Genomic DNA, 15,063 nt, shown 5'->3' on the forward strand with positions numbered 1-15,063 from the left:
TGCAGGTGAGACAGGACATATCCAGGGATGGTGATGGTGGTGTCTGGGACATTGTCTGTAAGGTAAGATTCTGTGAGTATGACTATGTCAGGCTGTTGCTTGACTAGTCTGTGAGACAGCTCTCCCAATTTTGGCACTAACCCCCAAATGCTAGTAAGGAGGACTTTGTAGAGTCGACAGGATTGTTTCTGCTGTTGTCTTTTCTGGTACCTAATGTCTGATGCCCCACGATCTGTCTGGTTTCATTTCTTAAGTACAACTGAATGGCTTGCTAAGCCATTTCAGAGGGCAATTGAGAGTGAACCACATGCTGTTGGTCTGGAGTCACATATAGGCCAGACTAGGTAAGGATGGCAGATAGCCTTCCCTGAAGGATATAAGTGAACCAGATTCTTAATTCCAGATGTTAGTTGAATTCAAGTTCCACCATCTGCTGTGGCAGGGTTCGAAACCAAGTCCCCAGGATATTACCAAGGTCTCCGGCTTAATAGTCTAGCAATAATACCGCTAGGCCATCACTTTCTAATATACTTCTTTCCTTCAACCACAAAAGCCATCTAACTTCACTACTGCATCAAAACAAACCTTAACTTCTTTTGAAACTTTTCAGCCATTTTGCTGGTTGAAAGCAAAGCACAATTGTAAGCATTGGTTAGAATTTGTCCTTTCGCAAATACAAGTCTATAATCAGTTTAAATATATTTACATTGCTCTCTTATTTTAGCTCTTGGTTTAAATTATAACTCGGTTACAGTGATTTTGAAAATCCCATCTCAAGCTCCAAAATCAGCAGTATTGCACTAGTTGGGGATTTCCTGTCACAAATTATGTATTTTCACAAATTGTTAAATTTCCCTGCATGGTCAATCGAGAGAAGTGCTTTGTACTAGGTTTTCAGTTAGTATGATGGTCACTTTGAACCTATAATGTACACTTCAAAGGGCATCTATTGCATCATTCTAATTAATGTAATTAGTGAATTCTCTTTGAAAGTAATAAAGCGTTCTTAGCAACCCCTTGAAGCTAACAGATTTGTGTCTTTGGAGCTCATTTGTAAGAAGTTTATAATATTTTGATGTCCAATAAAAGTGACAGAGAGAATTATTTTCAATTAAAACTTTGATGTGCACTGAAAACTATGGCAACCAGAAACTGAGATAGATTCCATATTCACTTTATAAAATTGAAAATGACTTCCTGGAGAAGGTCGTAAAGAGTCAAAGGAGGAAAAGAAATAGCTGTGGGTATGAGTCTAGACTGAATCATGACAATCCTACCAAGTTTACTACCAGAGACTAATTGTAATGTTTCTCATTCACTTCCCACACAGCAGCCAGACAGATTATTAGGATGGATGGCTGCAAATTAGAAAGCCATAGGCAAGGAGCTTTGGAGATTGACCCCAAAAAACAGGAGGGAAAAAGGCCTGAGGTTAGAGCTGGTTGAGATTGGCAGGAGAGGTGCCATTGTGGGAGTGCAGTCAGACATCAATATATGGTAAAGGGAGGCTGGAGTAACAGTGTGACAGGCAGAACATCAAATTTTTGTGGAGGAGTGAAGAGGGAGAATCTCTGTACTCGCTACACAAGGGGGAGAGCAATTGAGCATTATCACAGAGGGGAGGCTGAAATTTTCATTGCAATTCTGGGAGAACAATTTAATCTCTTCTGCCACGCAAGGAGTTCTGTAAAAGGCCCTTTTCACCTTGAAGCAGTGCTGCCACCTTGCTTTCACAGGCAGGTTTCCTCAACATTAGGAACTGTGAAGTTTAAGGCAGGTTTCAAATTGAACTGTGGAAGCCTGACGTAACTGCGTTAGGAAAGTGCCCTGCTTCCTCAAAGTGAAATGCTTGAAGACATTAGAACAAACTGTTCTGAAGTGGGTAGACTGTGTGTGCATGAAGGGCTAGGGTAGCCTTCTCTATTATTTCATTTTAAATTCCCTCCTGATGATTCCATAATCCCCATTGGAGGGATTTGTTAATTTCAAAACTGACTCACTTTTCTGACCCATTGCCACTTAATCTCCAGATGTTTTTGCAAAAAAAAAAGTATATTTCAAACTTCTAAGTGTGTCAGTCTTTGGACCAGAGGATCTTTGTGTTGAGGCAGCAAATGACTATGTTCCTTGGCATTAGAGAGACGGGACTGCACCTGGTTGTTTTTTCCAGAAAGGGTCACACCATCACACGAGCCCATGCTAAACAGTTAAATAACAGGCATAATGTAAAGTGAGGAAGGTGGGTGACTAACCTGAGGGGGAGCAGCAGGAAACAGTGTATAGGAGATATTCTTAAATTTTACCTTTTGTTCCATGCTTAATCATCAAAACAAAATTCCTTATTTAGTTTTATTTGCTTTGCCTTACTATATTTGCACTTACAGGAATTTATGTATTTGAACCTCTGGATTATTCTCCCATTTCCTTAAGTGACCATCTATTGCATTTGTTTTTCCTCCCATACTGTGTACACTTTTCCACACTAAATTGCATCTAATTTGTCTAACATCTTGCAGTCTTTTCCCATGCCTATCTTGTACTATAAGGTAATCCTGAGATGCTGCTTCTCATAACCAAGCTCATATTGTCGACATATAATGAGAATGAACATGGACCCAGCACTAACCTCAATACTTGTATCGGTATTGTGGTGATATTTGGAAACGTTCATTCCTTCCTCTGTCTAATACCTTCCATGAAACACAAGCATACCCTATGTCCACATCAAGAGTTAATATTCTCGTTCACCCTTGTAGCACTGGGAATGTCTTTCTCTGAACTAACTGCACAAAGGCTGGTATCCCGTCACCTAGTCACCCTTTATTTACTTGTGCACAGCACACTGGCTGTAACCAGCCAGTCCGGAGTCAGACCCCTCTGAACTGAGAAGATTCTAAATCCAATGTTTAGATTGGTCAGCCAGGGCTCCCTAATTGGCCCATGTTAACAACTTCAATCAAGGATCTTGTAGTCAACAAGATCCACTTGGTTCCAATCACTACATTCCTCTCTCCCCAAGTCAAGGGATGTAGGCCTGGTCTTTCTCTTATTGCTTTTCCTGCGATGTTATCATCCCAGATCCAATTCCTCTGATACAAGTGACATGTACTGGACCATAGCCCATCTCTTGCATCTCGGGAGAGCTTCCTCCTCTTCTTCCGGCAGTAATGGTATCAAGACTGCATCCATCTCGGACTCCTCAACGCTAGACAGCAGGGGAGAACCTACGCCTTCTGACAGGCCTTCTGACAGTTTGGTGGGGCCAGGTATGTTTTGCTCCTGTCTAGTTTGCAAAGGACTGTATCATCTTCCCAAACTTTGTAAGTCACGGGGCCTGACCTTGCGTCAACCTTGCCTTGTTTCGTCCCCTAAATTAAATTGTCTCTTTCGCTTAAAGGAGGCATTTGGCCAGCATTGGTGTTCCTGCTGCTGTTTCGCCCTCCCTCCACCAGGTCTGGAAATATCAAGTTTAATCTAGTGTTGAGTCTTTTCCCAGTCAGCAACTCTGCTGGAGCTATTCCTGTTGTTGCGTGAAAGGTAGTCCTATAATCGAACAGGAACTAGGATAGTTTGGTATCAAGTGATACTGTAGGCTGCTTCTTTCAACCTGCATTCAAAATTTGGACCACTCTTTCCACCAGACCATTGGACGAAGGGTGGTATGGAACTACTCAAACTGCCTGCTGGTAAATGCCGTCTCATTGTCTGTGACCAAAACTTGCAGGAGTCCATGTATCGTGAACGATGCTCGCAGCTTCTCAATCGTCATCCCTGATTTTGATAAACGAACTTTATGCGTATCCAAACACTTTAAATGGGTGAACACAATGACCAGGAACATTGAGCACATGAAAGGATCATCATTGTCGACATGCAACTGAGTCCAGGGTTTACCCAGCCATTTCCACGAATGTGGGGGCACCGCTGGTGGCAATTTTTGTCCTTGTTGGCACTCTGGGTATTGCCCCACCAATGTAGCTGTGTTGGTATCCACCCCTGACCCCCAGACATAGCTTGTCGTTAGCATCTTCATCTTGGAAACCCCTGGGTTACCCTGGTGGTGTTCAGCCAGTATCTGGCAGCGACCTTTACTCGGGGCAATACCCTTGCTCTCCACAGTAATGCACCATCCTCTATAGTGATCTGGTCTCGCCGGGTCCACAAATGTTGCGATGGCCCTTCTGCTTCCCCCATTACCACCAGCTATGTTAGTTTTGCTAGGACAGGATCATTTTGTGTCCACAGTTGGATATTGTCAGTTGTGACCAGAAGGGTGTCCAGGAAGTTTAAAACCAAAATGGACTCTTCCAGAGGAGGCACCACCAATGGAGTATTCACCTGTGGAAGACCGCTCGATGCATCCACATTAGCCACTTGGCTTCCTGGACAGTGTTCTAACTTGTACGCACTGAGAATAAGGGCCCACCACCGAATTCTACTAGAAGCTATGAGCAGCACCCCCTTGTCTCCCAAGTAGCCCTCACAGGAAGGGTCACTGGCCTGAAAACGTTAACTCTGATTTTTCTTCACAGATGCTACCAGACCTGCTGAGCCTTTCCAGCAACTTCTGTTTTTGTTTCTGATTTACAGCATCCGCAGTTCTGTCGGTTTTCCATAGATGACGATATCTGCTTTTTCACTTCCCAAAAGGCTACTTCTTGGCTATGCGACCATTTCCAAGGCTGACTCTTTTTCAATAGCAGGTGTAAGGGGGCCCAAATGGAGGCAAGGTTATGTGTGAATTTTCTGTAATAATTCACCAACCCAAGAAAAGACCTAAATTCCGGTGCAGACGTGGGAGCCGGGGCTCATTTCATCAGCCTCACTTTATCTCCCAATGGTTGTAACCTGGTTTTGTCGACTCTGTAACCCAAGTAGTTCACTCGGGATGCCTGGAACACACATTTTGTTTTCCCTTCTGAGTTATCCACCCGCCTGGGAGAAATGTTTACGCACAATGTCCAAGTTCTCCAAGTGCTCTTTATTGGTCTTCACTGTTATTATTACGTCATCCAGACAAATGGCAACCTGGGGTAGCCCTTGTAAGATGTTCTCCATGGTCTGCTGGAAAAGAGTGCAGGCTGATGATACCCCAAATGGCAGCCTTGTATATTGATATAAACCCTTTTGGATATTAATTGTTGGGTACTTCTGGGACTCCTTATCCAGTCACAATTGCAGATAGGCACAGTTCATGTCCAGCTTCATAAAGGACAGCCCCTCCCCGCCAATGTTTTGTACAAGTCCACTAAACGAGGGATGGGATATTTATCCAGCTGTGAGAAGCGGTTTAGCATTTGCTTAAAATCGCCACAAAGATGAACTGAGCCATCAGGCTTCACCATCAGTTCGACATGTGCTGCCCAGTCCGCAAATTTATTTGATGATTCCTTCACTCTCCAGCCTCCTGATTTCTGTCTCTACTTTTGCCTGTGAGGCAAATAGCACCGGGCAGGCCTTGCACAAGCATGGAATTGCTTCCTGGCCAACATGTAAAGTGGCTTTGGCCCCTTTGACAGTCCCAAGCCCTTTCTGAAAAATTCTTGAGTATTGCACTACTACTTCACTGAGGCAGCCATTTTCTAATTGAAAAATGTTGACCAAATCTCGATGAATCTTTCTCAAACAATTCCATCCTAATAGGCTTGGGCCCGAGCCTTTTACTACCATCAGGGGTAACTGCACCGATTGCTTCTCATAGGAGACCAGAACCCAAGTTGTAACCTTAATCTGCAATGGTTCCCCAGTTTATGTTCTCAGTCTGGCTGAGGTTTGCACAAACTTAAGGGTTGGAAGCCCAAGCAAATCTTGTTAAAGACAGGTTCTGCAACCACAGGTACAACTGTGCCAGTATTGATCTTCATGGGAACTGAGTGACCATTTAATCTAGCAATAATTTTAATCGGTCCTGATTTGGATGTCGCAAAGCACTTCAATTGTTCCAATGCATGTGTAGGGAGACCTTCCAGGGTGTGCACTCTCCTGGCTCCCAGCCTATGAGCTTTCTTACTCAAGTCAGGCTTTGAGGGACTCCTTCACTGTCTCAAGTCTGCATACTGGCAGCAACTACCAATGGCTTGCCGTCCCAGATCCTGAAGAACGTTTTAGACACTTGGCCATGGCTCAGCGTAATTGTGGGGTTCTGCTGTAGGCTGGCCTGGGGTCCCTCTGCTCAGGATATGCTCTGTGTGAGGCTCTGTGAGTACCTACACTCAAGTGGTGAGGGTGTCCACTTCCATTGGGATGCCCTGTAGCTCCCATGTTCTATTTGGCAAATTTTCTAATGGCAAAGCCAATTATAGAGCCTGTTTGAAGTTCAGCTGGGCTTCAGCTATTAGCTGGCTCTGTATGGTTATGTCATTAATTCCACATACTAAACAGTCTCTCAGCACCTCATTCAGGGTTAATTCAAAATTATATGTCTTTGCTATTCCTCTTAACCTCGTCAAAAATCCAGATCCTAATTCCCCTGGTTTTCTAACAGCTGAATAAAACTAATAGAGTCTCAGAATTAGAGGAGGTTTGGGGTTGAAATATTCTTTAACCAATTCCATCAACTTTTGGAAGGTTTTACTGACTGGTGCCTCTGAGAAAGTTAAGCCTCCTATAACCAAAAATGCTGCAGGTCCGCAAGTACTCTGAAGGATTACTTGTTGCTCTTCATTTGCCTCAATGTCATTTGCCCAGAAAAAAATAACGCATTCTTTCCACAACCTATGCCTAGTCTTTGACAGTAGGATCGAACGAGTCAAACTTCCCAAATAAAGGCATGATGCCAGAAATGCTTACCCCCAACTCCAAGGTGACTGTTGTGAGAGAAAGTTCTTCAGGCATGTACTGTTTTTTCCCATCGTCACTGAAATAACTGCACAGAGGTAAATATTCCATCACCAAGTCACCCTTTATTTACACGTGGAGAGTCCTTGATCACTGATCCAGCTCCGTCAGAGCCAGCTCTCAGTGTGAACAGGATTTCTGACACTCCTGTTCTTAAATGTCAGCCAGGGGCTCCCTGTTTGGACCAGATTAACAGTTGAAATCAGGGAACTCATATTCTGTGAGGTCCACCTGGCTGCCCTAGGTACAATCACCACAATTGCATTCAGAAGATTGATCATGAAATGTTTCATTGAGCTTACACCATGGCCCACAGCAACCAGCCTGAAAAAGACAAAAGGCACACTGCAATGGCAGGCTTACCAAGGGTACAAGGTATCCATGCTGCATGCATATCACCATCAAAGTACCGACAGGCCAATCCTGATTGTCATCAAAGGAAAGCTTTTCGGGCTATAAATGTTCCAATTTGAGTGTGGCCACTAGCAACAAATGCTAGGTACGTGCCAAGTACCACGCAGCAGCTGTGACTCATATCTATTGAGGAATTCTTGGATGCCAGACTTGTTTTAGGGGCCTGATCTTTTGAGGGATGGCTGTTGGGGGAACAAGGTCTATCCTTTGAAGAAATGGCTCAAGACACCTGTCATGGTTCCTCAATGGAGGGTGAGCCAAGAGAAAGTGATGGCTGTGTCTTTTAAAGAAGATCTTACAATATAAAAAAGCACTGCAGTTCCCCAGGCAGACTAAACTGTCCAGCAAAGTTGACTTTTTATCCAAGATGCAGAGAATCTGTTGGGGTCAGACCATTGACTCTCACGCAATCCAGTTTGCTAAAAAAAGGAGAGAAAATTTTATACACGTTATTCAGACATTAGTCATAATTGAAAGAGGATGCTGTTCCTGCCGTTGCTGCTTGTTCACATTGTATAAAAGCTCCAGATCAGCACCAATTGTGTCCAGCCAGTAATGCTGAGTGCTGTTGCCATAGCAAACACCACTTTAAGGTAATTTGCTGAAGCACCAATGCGAGATTCCAATTTGCAGCAGAAATGCTTAAAAACAGGTCACGGCAGCCTGCAAAAGTCCAAAAAGGGGTTGCTACTGAGGACCTAGACCCATGTCTTTTGAGGGGGAGTCTAAACCCACAAGATGATTTCTGGCATGCATTTATCATGAGTTCTGGAAAGGTATCTAATTTTAAACTAGGAGCGAGTACATCCATCATTTCAGTATTAATGCCATAGTTGAAGGCTCAATTTCTCCGATCATCTTTCAACAGGTTTCAAGATGCCAAAAAAAAATCACAATAAGACCAGAAGATCCAATACTACTTCTCCTTCACTGCAGTGGGAGTAGATTACTGATACTCTGTATGTCATTGCCAGTCAGCGCTATTTATTTTGTTAAACAGAACAGTATGTGCAGTATTGAACCTCCTTTATTAGCCAGCTACAGCAGAGATTGAAGTTGACTCATTATCCAGTAAACCAGACTTCATTTATAAAACAAGAACAGAAGTTGATGGAAAAACTCAGCAGGTTGGGCAGCATCAGTGAAGAGAATTGAGAGTTAACGTTTCAGGTCCAGTGACCCTTCCTCAGAACAGTTCTGAGGAAAGGCCACTGGACCCAAAAATTTAACTCGGGTTTCTCTTCACAGATGCTGCCAGGCCTGCTGAGGTTTTATAGCAACGTCTGTATTCGGTTTTCTGATTTACAGCAACCACTGTTCTTTTGGTTTTCATTTATGAATTGTCATCCCTAGGACCATAAGAGGATCTTACAGATCTTTCACCTGTCTTTGAAAAAAGTCTAAATAAAAAAGCAGGAACAGAATGCATCAAGAATAATGGTGACCAGCTGCATGATGACATGCTAGAGCTTAGATTCCTTTTCCAGTAAAAAGGGAATCATTCTGTCACAGAAGCATCTGATCTGTTGGATGAGGTCATATTGGTTCTTGCAGAATCTTTCAAATATCAAACCAATGACAGTGAAATCTCTCATATCTCCTTTGAAGAGTCATACACTTTTATTGAACAAGGGAAGAGGAGATTAAATTGTCTGCTTCTTCCACTGAGCCTACCAGTGACATACAGCAACCACTGCCTGCAGTTAAAGGAAAGCCACCCAGGAAAAAGGAGGCTGTTAAATCCAAACTAAATCAAGCTGTGATTGAACATTCAGAGGCTATTAAATTACAAAAAAAAACTAAATTCTGTAGTTGAATAAAGTCAGCAAACCATTGCAGCACTCAAGGATTTTACAGTAAAAAGGTAGAGGTCCATACTAAAAGCTTCAAGAGCTGAGAATTACCTGGGAAAAGTTTAAAGTTGAGCATCAAATGAAGATTGAACACATTTTAAAATTCAACACGTGTTCAAGAAATCTAATTGCCGAAAGGAAGGCTAAGTTATTATCAGCAGTCACCTGGAACAATCAAGTTAATCATGTTCATATGTTCATAATTCTCTGAAGAAGTACCGTGATCTGATCATCACAAACCCTCTCGTCAAGAGAATGTCTTTTGCTAAGGTGATCTTGCAGCCTGTTTGCAGAGCAAGCTACAATAGACGTCTTTCTCATTGTTATGGTGGTAAGCTCCTACTTTCTGAGGAATTTCCCAAAATGACATTACCTGCACCAGTGCAACTGCATGGTGAAGCAACTGTGAGCTGATACCACTATCAACAGAAAGAAAAATCCCTACCTTAAAAATAATAGTTCAATTCTCATTTCTTCATCTCCAGAGTTATCCTCAAGATATTCTTTATTCTTCCTCCTATCCATCAGATTCATCTTTGAACCAGAGTACAGGCCAGAAGGTCATTGGAGGAAGACATTCAGTTTGTTGCCTTCCTTTTCAAGAGATTGTAATTGTTCCAGGGCTGGAGTGTTTGCTCCAGACTCTGGATTTCCTTGTTTGGACTTCACTGCTGTTATATTCGGGTCTCCCTAAGTGTCACAGCCCAGGGACCAATGTTATAAGAAGCTGCCAGCCCACCCCACAAAGTGCTTGTCTGATCAGGAAACATCAAGGGAGCATATGCATCCTATATGTTCTCTAAGAGAACCAAGAATACTGTTGGTAATTAGCATCTCAAGTGAGGAAAGAAATAAGATGGAAACTGTAGATAGCAAAACTGGCAAAATGACATCATTATATGGAATCAAATGTAGGGTTCCAGGAGATGTCCTCTCTTACCTTCTCTGGTATACAGGTAGTCCCCAGTTTGTGAATGAGTTCTGTTCTAGAGTACATTCACAAGTCAATTTGTATGCAAGTCAGAGCACAATACAGGACAATGGAAAGCAACTGTTCATAAGTAAGACAAAGAGTTCATTTGTCAAGTCTTTACAATGAGATTGCAATGGGATTGGGTTCATAAATCAGATGTTCATAAGTCAGTGACACTCTGTATAGTTATGTTCAATAAAGATAATTGATGTTCATTTACAGACGGCTTGACCTTACTACAACTTTGGATTTCAAAATGTGATGCAACTTGATGGATAAATTATTGCTCGTCTGAATGGTTGGTAACATCCTCCTCTCACTCACTCATGTCAATTTTGCTGTGCTTCAAGGTGAACTTTAGTGTGTTTTTGAAAAGTTTTCTTCATCCTCCCCTGGAACATTGGCAATCTGAGAGCTGAGTAAATAGGAATGGTCAGAGAAATGGTTTTTGGCCATCTGAGTGCTATGTCCACCCAAACTGATTTTATAGAATTTTTGCCTGAAGTGCTGGTAGAACTAATGCAAGAACGACACTAACATTTTCTCAGTCATTCTCTCATTGCATCTGGAGCACATGGCAGGGATATTGCTGGTGGAATTTCTCTAGCATTCTTGTATGTCACTAAAACTCAGTCCAGGTCACAATGCAGCATAGGAGTGTGGTAATAGTGCTCTGCACAGTAGGACTTTGTTGACTCACAGTTATCTTTGTTCACAAACAGTCACTTCTGTAGTTTGCAGAAGGCTGAGCTGGAGGAGCTGAACTAGTGCTGGGTCACCTTGTCAAGGTTACTCTTTTGAGAAAGGTAGCTGCCCAGGTTTGGCAAGTGTCCAGCTTATTCCACAGAATGATAGGATCATGGAAAAGTAATGGTATAGAAAGAGGCCATTCAACACATTGCTTCTGCATCAACTGAATAAACTAATCCCACTGTCCAGCACCTGGTCTGTAACCTTCCAGTTTACAGCATTTTATATGTAGATCCAGGTTCCTTTTAAATGAGAGGAGGATTCCTGCCTTAACCACCAAACCGGGTCGTAAATCCCAGACACTCACCGTCCTCTGGGTGAAAGAAAATTCCTTTTGTGGGCTCTAGTCCTTCTACCAGTCACCTTAAATCAGTGGACCATAGAAATTGATATATCTGTTATGGGATTTTATCCAAGCCCCTAATTATATTGTGCACATCAATTAAGTCACGCCTCAATCTTCATTGCTTAGGAAAAACAATCCTAGGCCATTCTTTCTTTGCTAAGAGGTGGAATTTTCAAGTACTGATGACATTTTTGTAAACCTCCTCCCCACTATTTTAGAGCAGTTATGGCCTTCCTGTAATCTGTCGACATGAATTATACAGAAAACTTTGCCTGTTGCCTAAACAATGTCTTATACAGTTCCACCATTACATCCTTAACTTTGCATTCAATATGTTGTTCATTGAAAGAAAATGTTTACTTTACCACCTTATCTCACTGCCCTGCCACATTCATAGACCTGTAGACATGCACTTCAGGATATCTTATTTTTTCTACCCTTGTCAATATCTTCCAATTTTTTGGGTATTCTCTTGCTTTGTTTGCCCTTCCTCTATGCATAACCTCATGATCATGGCATCCTTCTGAACTAAATTCTATTTGCCACTTTTTCACCCAATCAACCAAACTATTGATATTATTCTGCAGTGGACAGCTATCTTATTTATTATCAACCAACTGGCCAAATTTTGTGTCATCTGAAAATTTTGTCATCATGCCTTCCATACTTAAATCTGAATCTTTAATATATACCACAAATAGCACGGGACTAAAAGCTGAGCTCTGTATTATATCACTAGCATCTGTTTTGTATTTGCAAAACTATTTGTTGACTATTACCCCTTGTTTCCTGTCAAAGAACCAATTCTGCATTCAACATGACACATTCCCCTCTATCCCTTGGGCTTTAATTTTTCTGACCAGTCTTCCACGTGGGGCCTTGTCAAATTCATTACTAAAATCAACATAAACAACATCCACTACCAGCATCAATCCTCTTTGTTATTTCCTTGACAGTCAATGAAGTTAACAAGACACAACTTTAGCCAGAACATACTTCCTCAGATAAGGAGATGAAAACTGCACACAACACTCCAAATGTGGTCTCACCAAAGCCCTGTGTAGTTGCAACTGATTATCTTTCATTATTTCCACCACCTCCAGTCTGATATCATCATAAAATATATCTTTCCCTCTCCACCTTTGTTTAAAATTTTGAAGGGACTGTTCCCTCCATTATACACTCATTCTTTCCTCAGTTGCCGTTAATACCCTCTTCCTCTCGCCCATGTAATTTTTCCATGAAAGGGCTGTAGATGCAATACTTTTCCATTATCCCTTTCCTTCTCAGTTGCCCTAAACACTTCTTCCATGTTCATCAATGATTTATGTATATTATTTTCAATTTAATATGCCATATTCTCTGCTAACCATGTGGTCTATTCCATTCTGGGGACACCAAACACTGATTGGGCACGTGATATGCAAAGCACATCAATTGCATCTTCAAGAGTGATTCCAACCTTCCATGATTTGTCACTTTAAATTCTCCGTGCCATCGCACTCTGACATCATTATCCTCAGGTTCTTTCATTGTTCCACTGGAGCTAAATCTCCAATTGAAGAATAGCATTTAATCTTTCTATTGGAATTTTTCAGCCTTCTGAATGCAACAATTTTAGATGATAGCCTCTGCTACCCTTTCCTCTTTCAGCTAGACATCAGTTGTTGGAGATGATTACAATTTGCCCATTTACATTGCCTCTAAAGAAATATTTTGTTTCATTGACTCATTTCCATTTTCTTTGCCTTGCAGCATCATCCATTCTGTCTTTTAATCTCTCTTACTCATGCGTACACTGTCACAGACATTCCCTTTCATTCTTCCCCTGCTCTCCTCCTACCATTGAGCTACCTTAAAACATATTTCTTCATCATCATTCTGTTCTGATGAAAGATCAACCGAAGATGTTAACTGCTTCTTTTATTTCATAAGTTGCTAGATCTGCTAATTCTAGCATTTTCTCAGATAACTAGGTGTAGAGCTGGATGAACACAGCAGGCCAAGCAGCATCATAGGAGCAGGAAGGCTAACGTTTCAGGCCTAGACCCTTTATCAGAAATGGGGGAGGAGGAGGGGGTTCTGAAATAAATAGGGAGAGAGGTGGAGGTGGATAGAAGATGGATAGAGGAGAAGATGGGTGGAGAGGAAACAGACAGGTCAAAGAGGTGGGGATGGAGCCAGTAAAGGTGAGCGTAGGTGGGGAGGTAGGGAGGAGATAGGTCAGTCCAGGGAGGATGGACAGGTCAAGGGGGCGGGATGAGGTTAGGAGGTAGGAGATGGGGGTGCGGCTTGAGGTGGGAAGAGGGGATAGGTGGGAGGAAGAACAGGTTAGGGAGGCGGGGACGAGCTGGGCTGATTTTGGGATGTGGTAGGGGGAGGGGAGATTTTGAAGCTTGTGAAATCCACAGTGATACCATTGAGCTGCAGGGTTCCCAAACGGAATATGAGTTGCTGTTCCTGCAACCTTCAGGTGGCATCGTTGTGGCACTGCAGGAGGCCCAGGATGTACATGTCGTCTGAGGAATGGGAGGAATTCCCTGGTCCCCAACACCTCATCTTTACCATGGACGTCCAGTCCCTATACACCTGCATTCCCCATACAGATGGCCTAAAGGCCCTCCGCTTCTTCCTGTCCCACAGGCCCGACCAGTCCCCCTCCACTGACACCCTCATCCGCTTAGCCAAACTCGTCCTCACCCTCAACAACTTCTCTTTCAATTCCTCCCACTTCCTACAGACAAAGGGGGTGGCCATGGGTACCCACATGGGCCCAAGCTATGCCTGCCTCTTTGTAGGTTACGTGGAACAATCCCTCTTCCGTACCTACACTGGCCCTAAATCCCACCTCTTCCTCCCTTACATTGATGACTGTATCGGCGCCGCCTTGAGCTCCCACGAGGAGCTCGAACAGTTCATCCACTTCACCAACACCTTCCACCCCAACCTTAAGTTCACCTGGACCATCTCTAATACCTCTTTCACCTTCCTGGACCTCTCGGTCTCCGTCTCAGGCAACCACCTGGAAACCAATATCCATTTCAAGCCCACCGTATCCCACAGCTACCTAGAATACACCTCCTCCCACCCACCTTCCTGCAAAAATGCCATCCCCTATTCCCAATTCCTTTGCCTCCGCCACATCTGTTCCCAGGATGAGGCATTCCACTCCCGTACGTCTCAGATGTCCTTGTTTTTCAAGGACAGCAACTTCCCCCCTACAATGGTCGAGAACGCCCTCGACCATGTCTCCCACATTTCCCGCAACTCATCCCTCACACTCCCTCCCCGCAATAACAACCAAAAAAGAATCTCCCTCATCCTCACGTAACACCCCACCAACCTCTGGATCCAACGCATCATCCTCCGACACTTCCGCCATCTGCAATCCGACCCCACCACCAAAGACATTTTTCCCTCTCCACCCTTATCTGCTTTCCGGAGGGACTGCTCTCTCCGTGACTCCCTTGTCCGCTCCACACTCCCCTCCAGCCCCACCACACCCGGCACATTTCCGTGCAACCGCAGGAAGTGCTACACCTGCCCCCACACCTCCTCCCTCACCCCCATCCCAGGCCCCAAGAAGACTTTCTACATCAAGCAGATGTTCACCTGCACATCTGCCAATGTGGTATACTGCATCCGCTGTACCCGTTGTGGCCTCCTTTACAGCAGGGAAACCAAGCGGAGGCTCGGGGACCGCTTTGCAGAGCACCTACGCTCGGTTCACAATAAACAACTGCACCTCCCAGTTGCGAACCATTTCAACTCCCCCTCCCATTCCTCAGACGACATGTCCATCCTGGGCCTCCTGCAGTGCCTCAACGATGCCACCCGAAGGTTGCAGGAACAGCAACTCATATTCCGCTTGGGAACCCTGCAGCCCAATG

The sequence above is a fragment of the Rhincodon typus genome, chromosome 5, assembly GCF_021869965.1.
Source record: "Rhincodon typus isolate 14 chromosome 5, sRhiTyp1.1, whole genome shotgun sequence".
Classification (NCBI taxonomy): Eukaryota; Metazoa; Chordata; class Chondrichthyes; order Orectolobiformes; family Rhincodontidae; genus Rhincodon; species Rhincodon typus.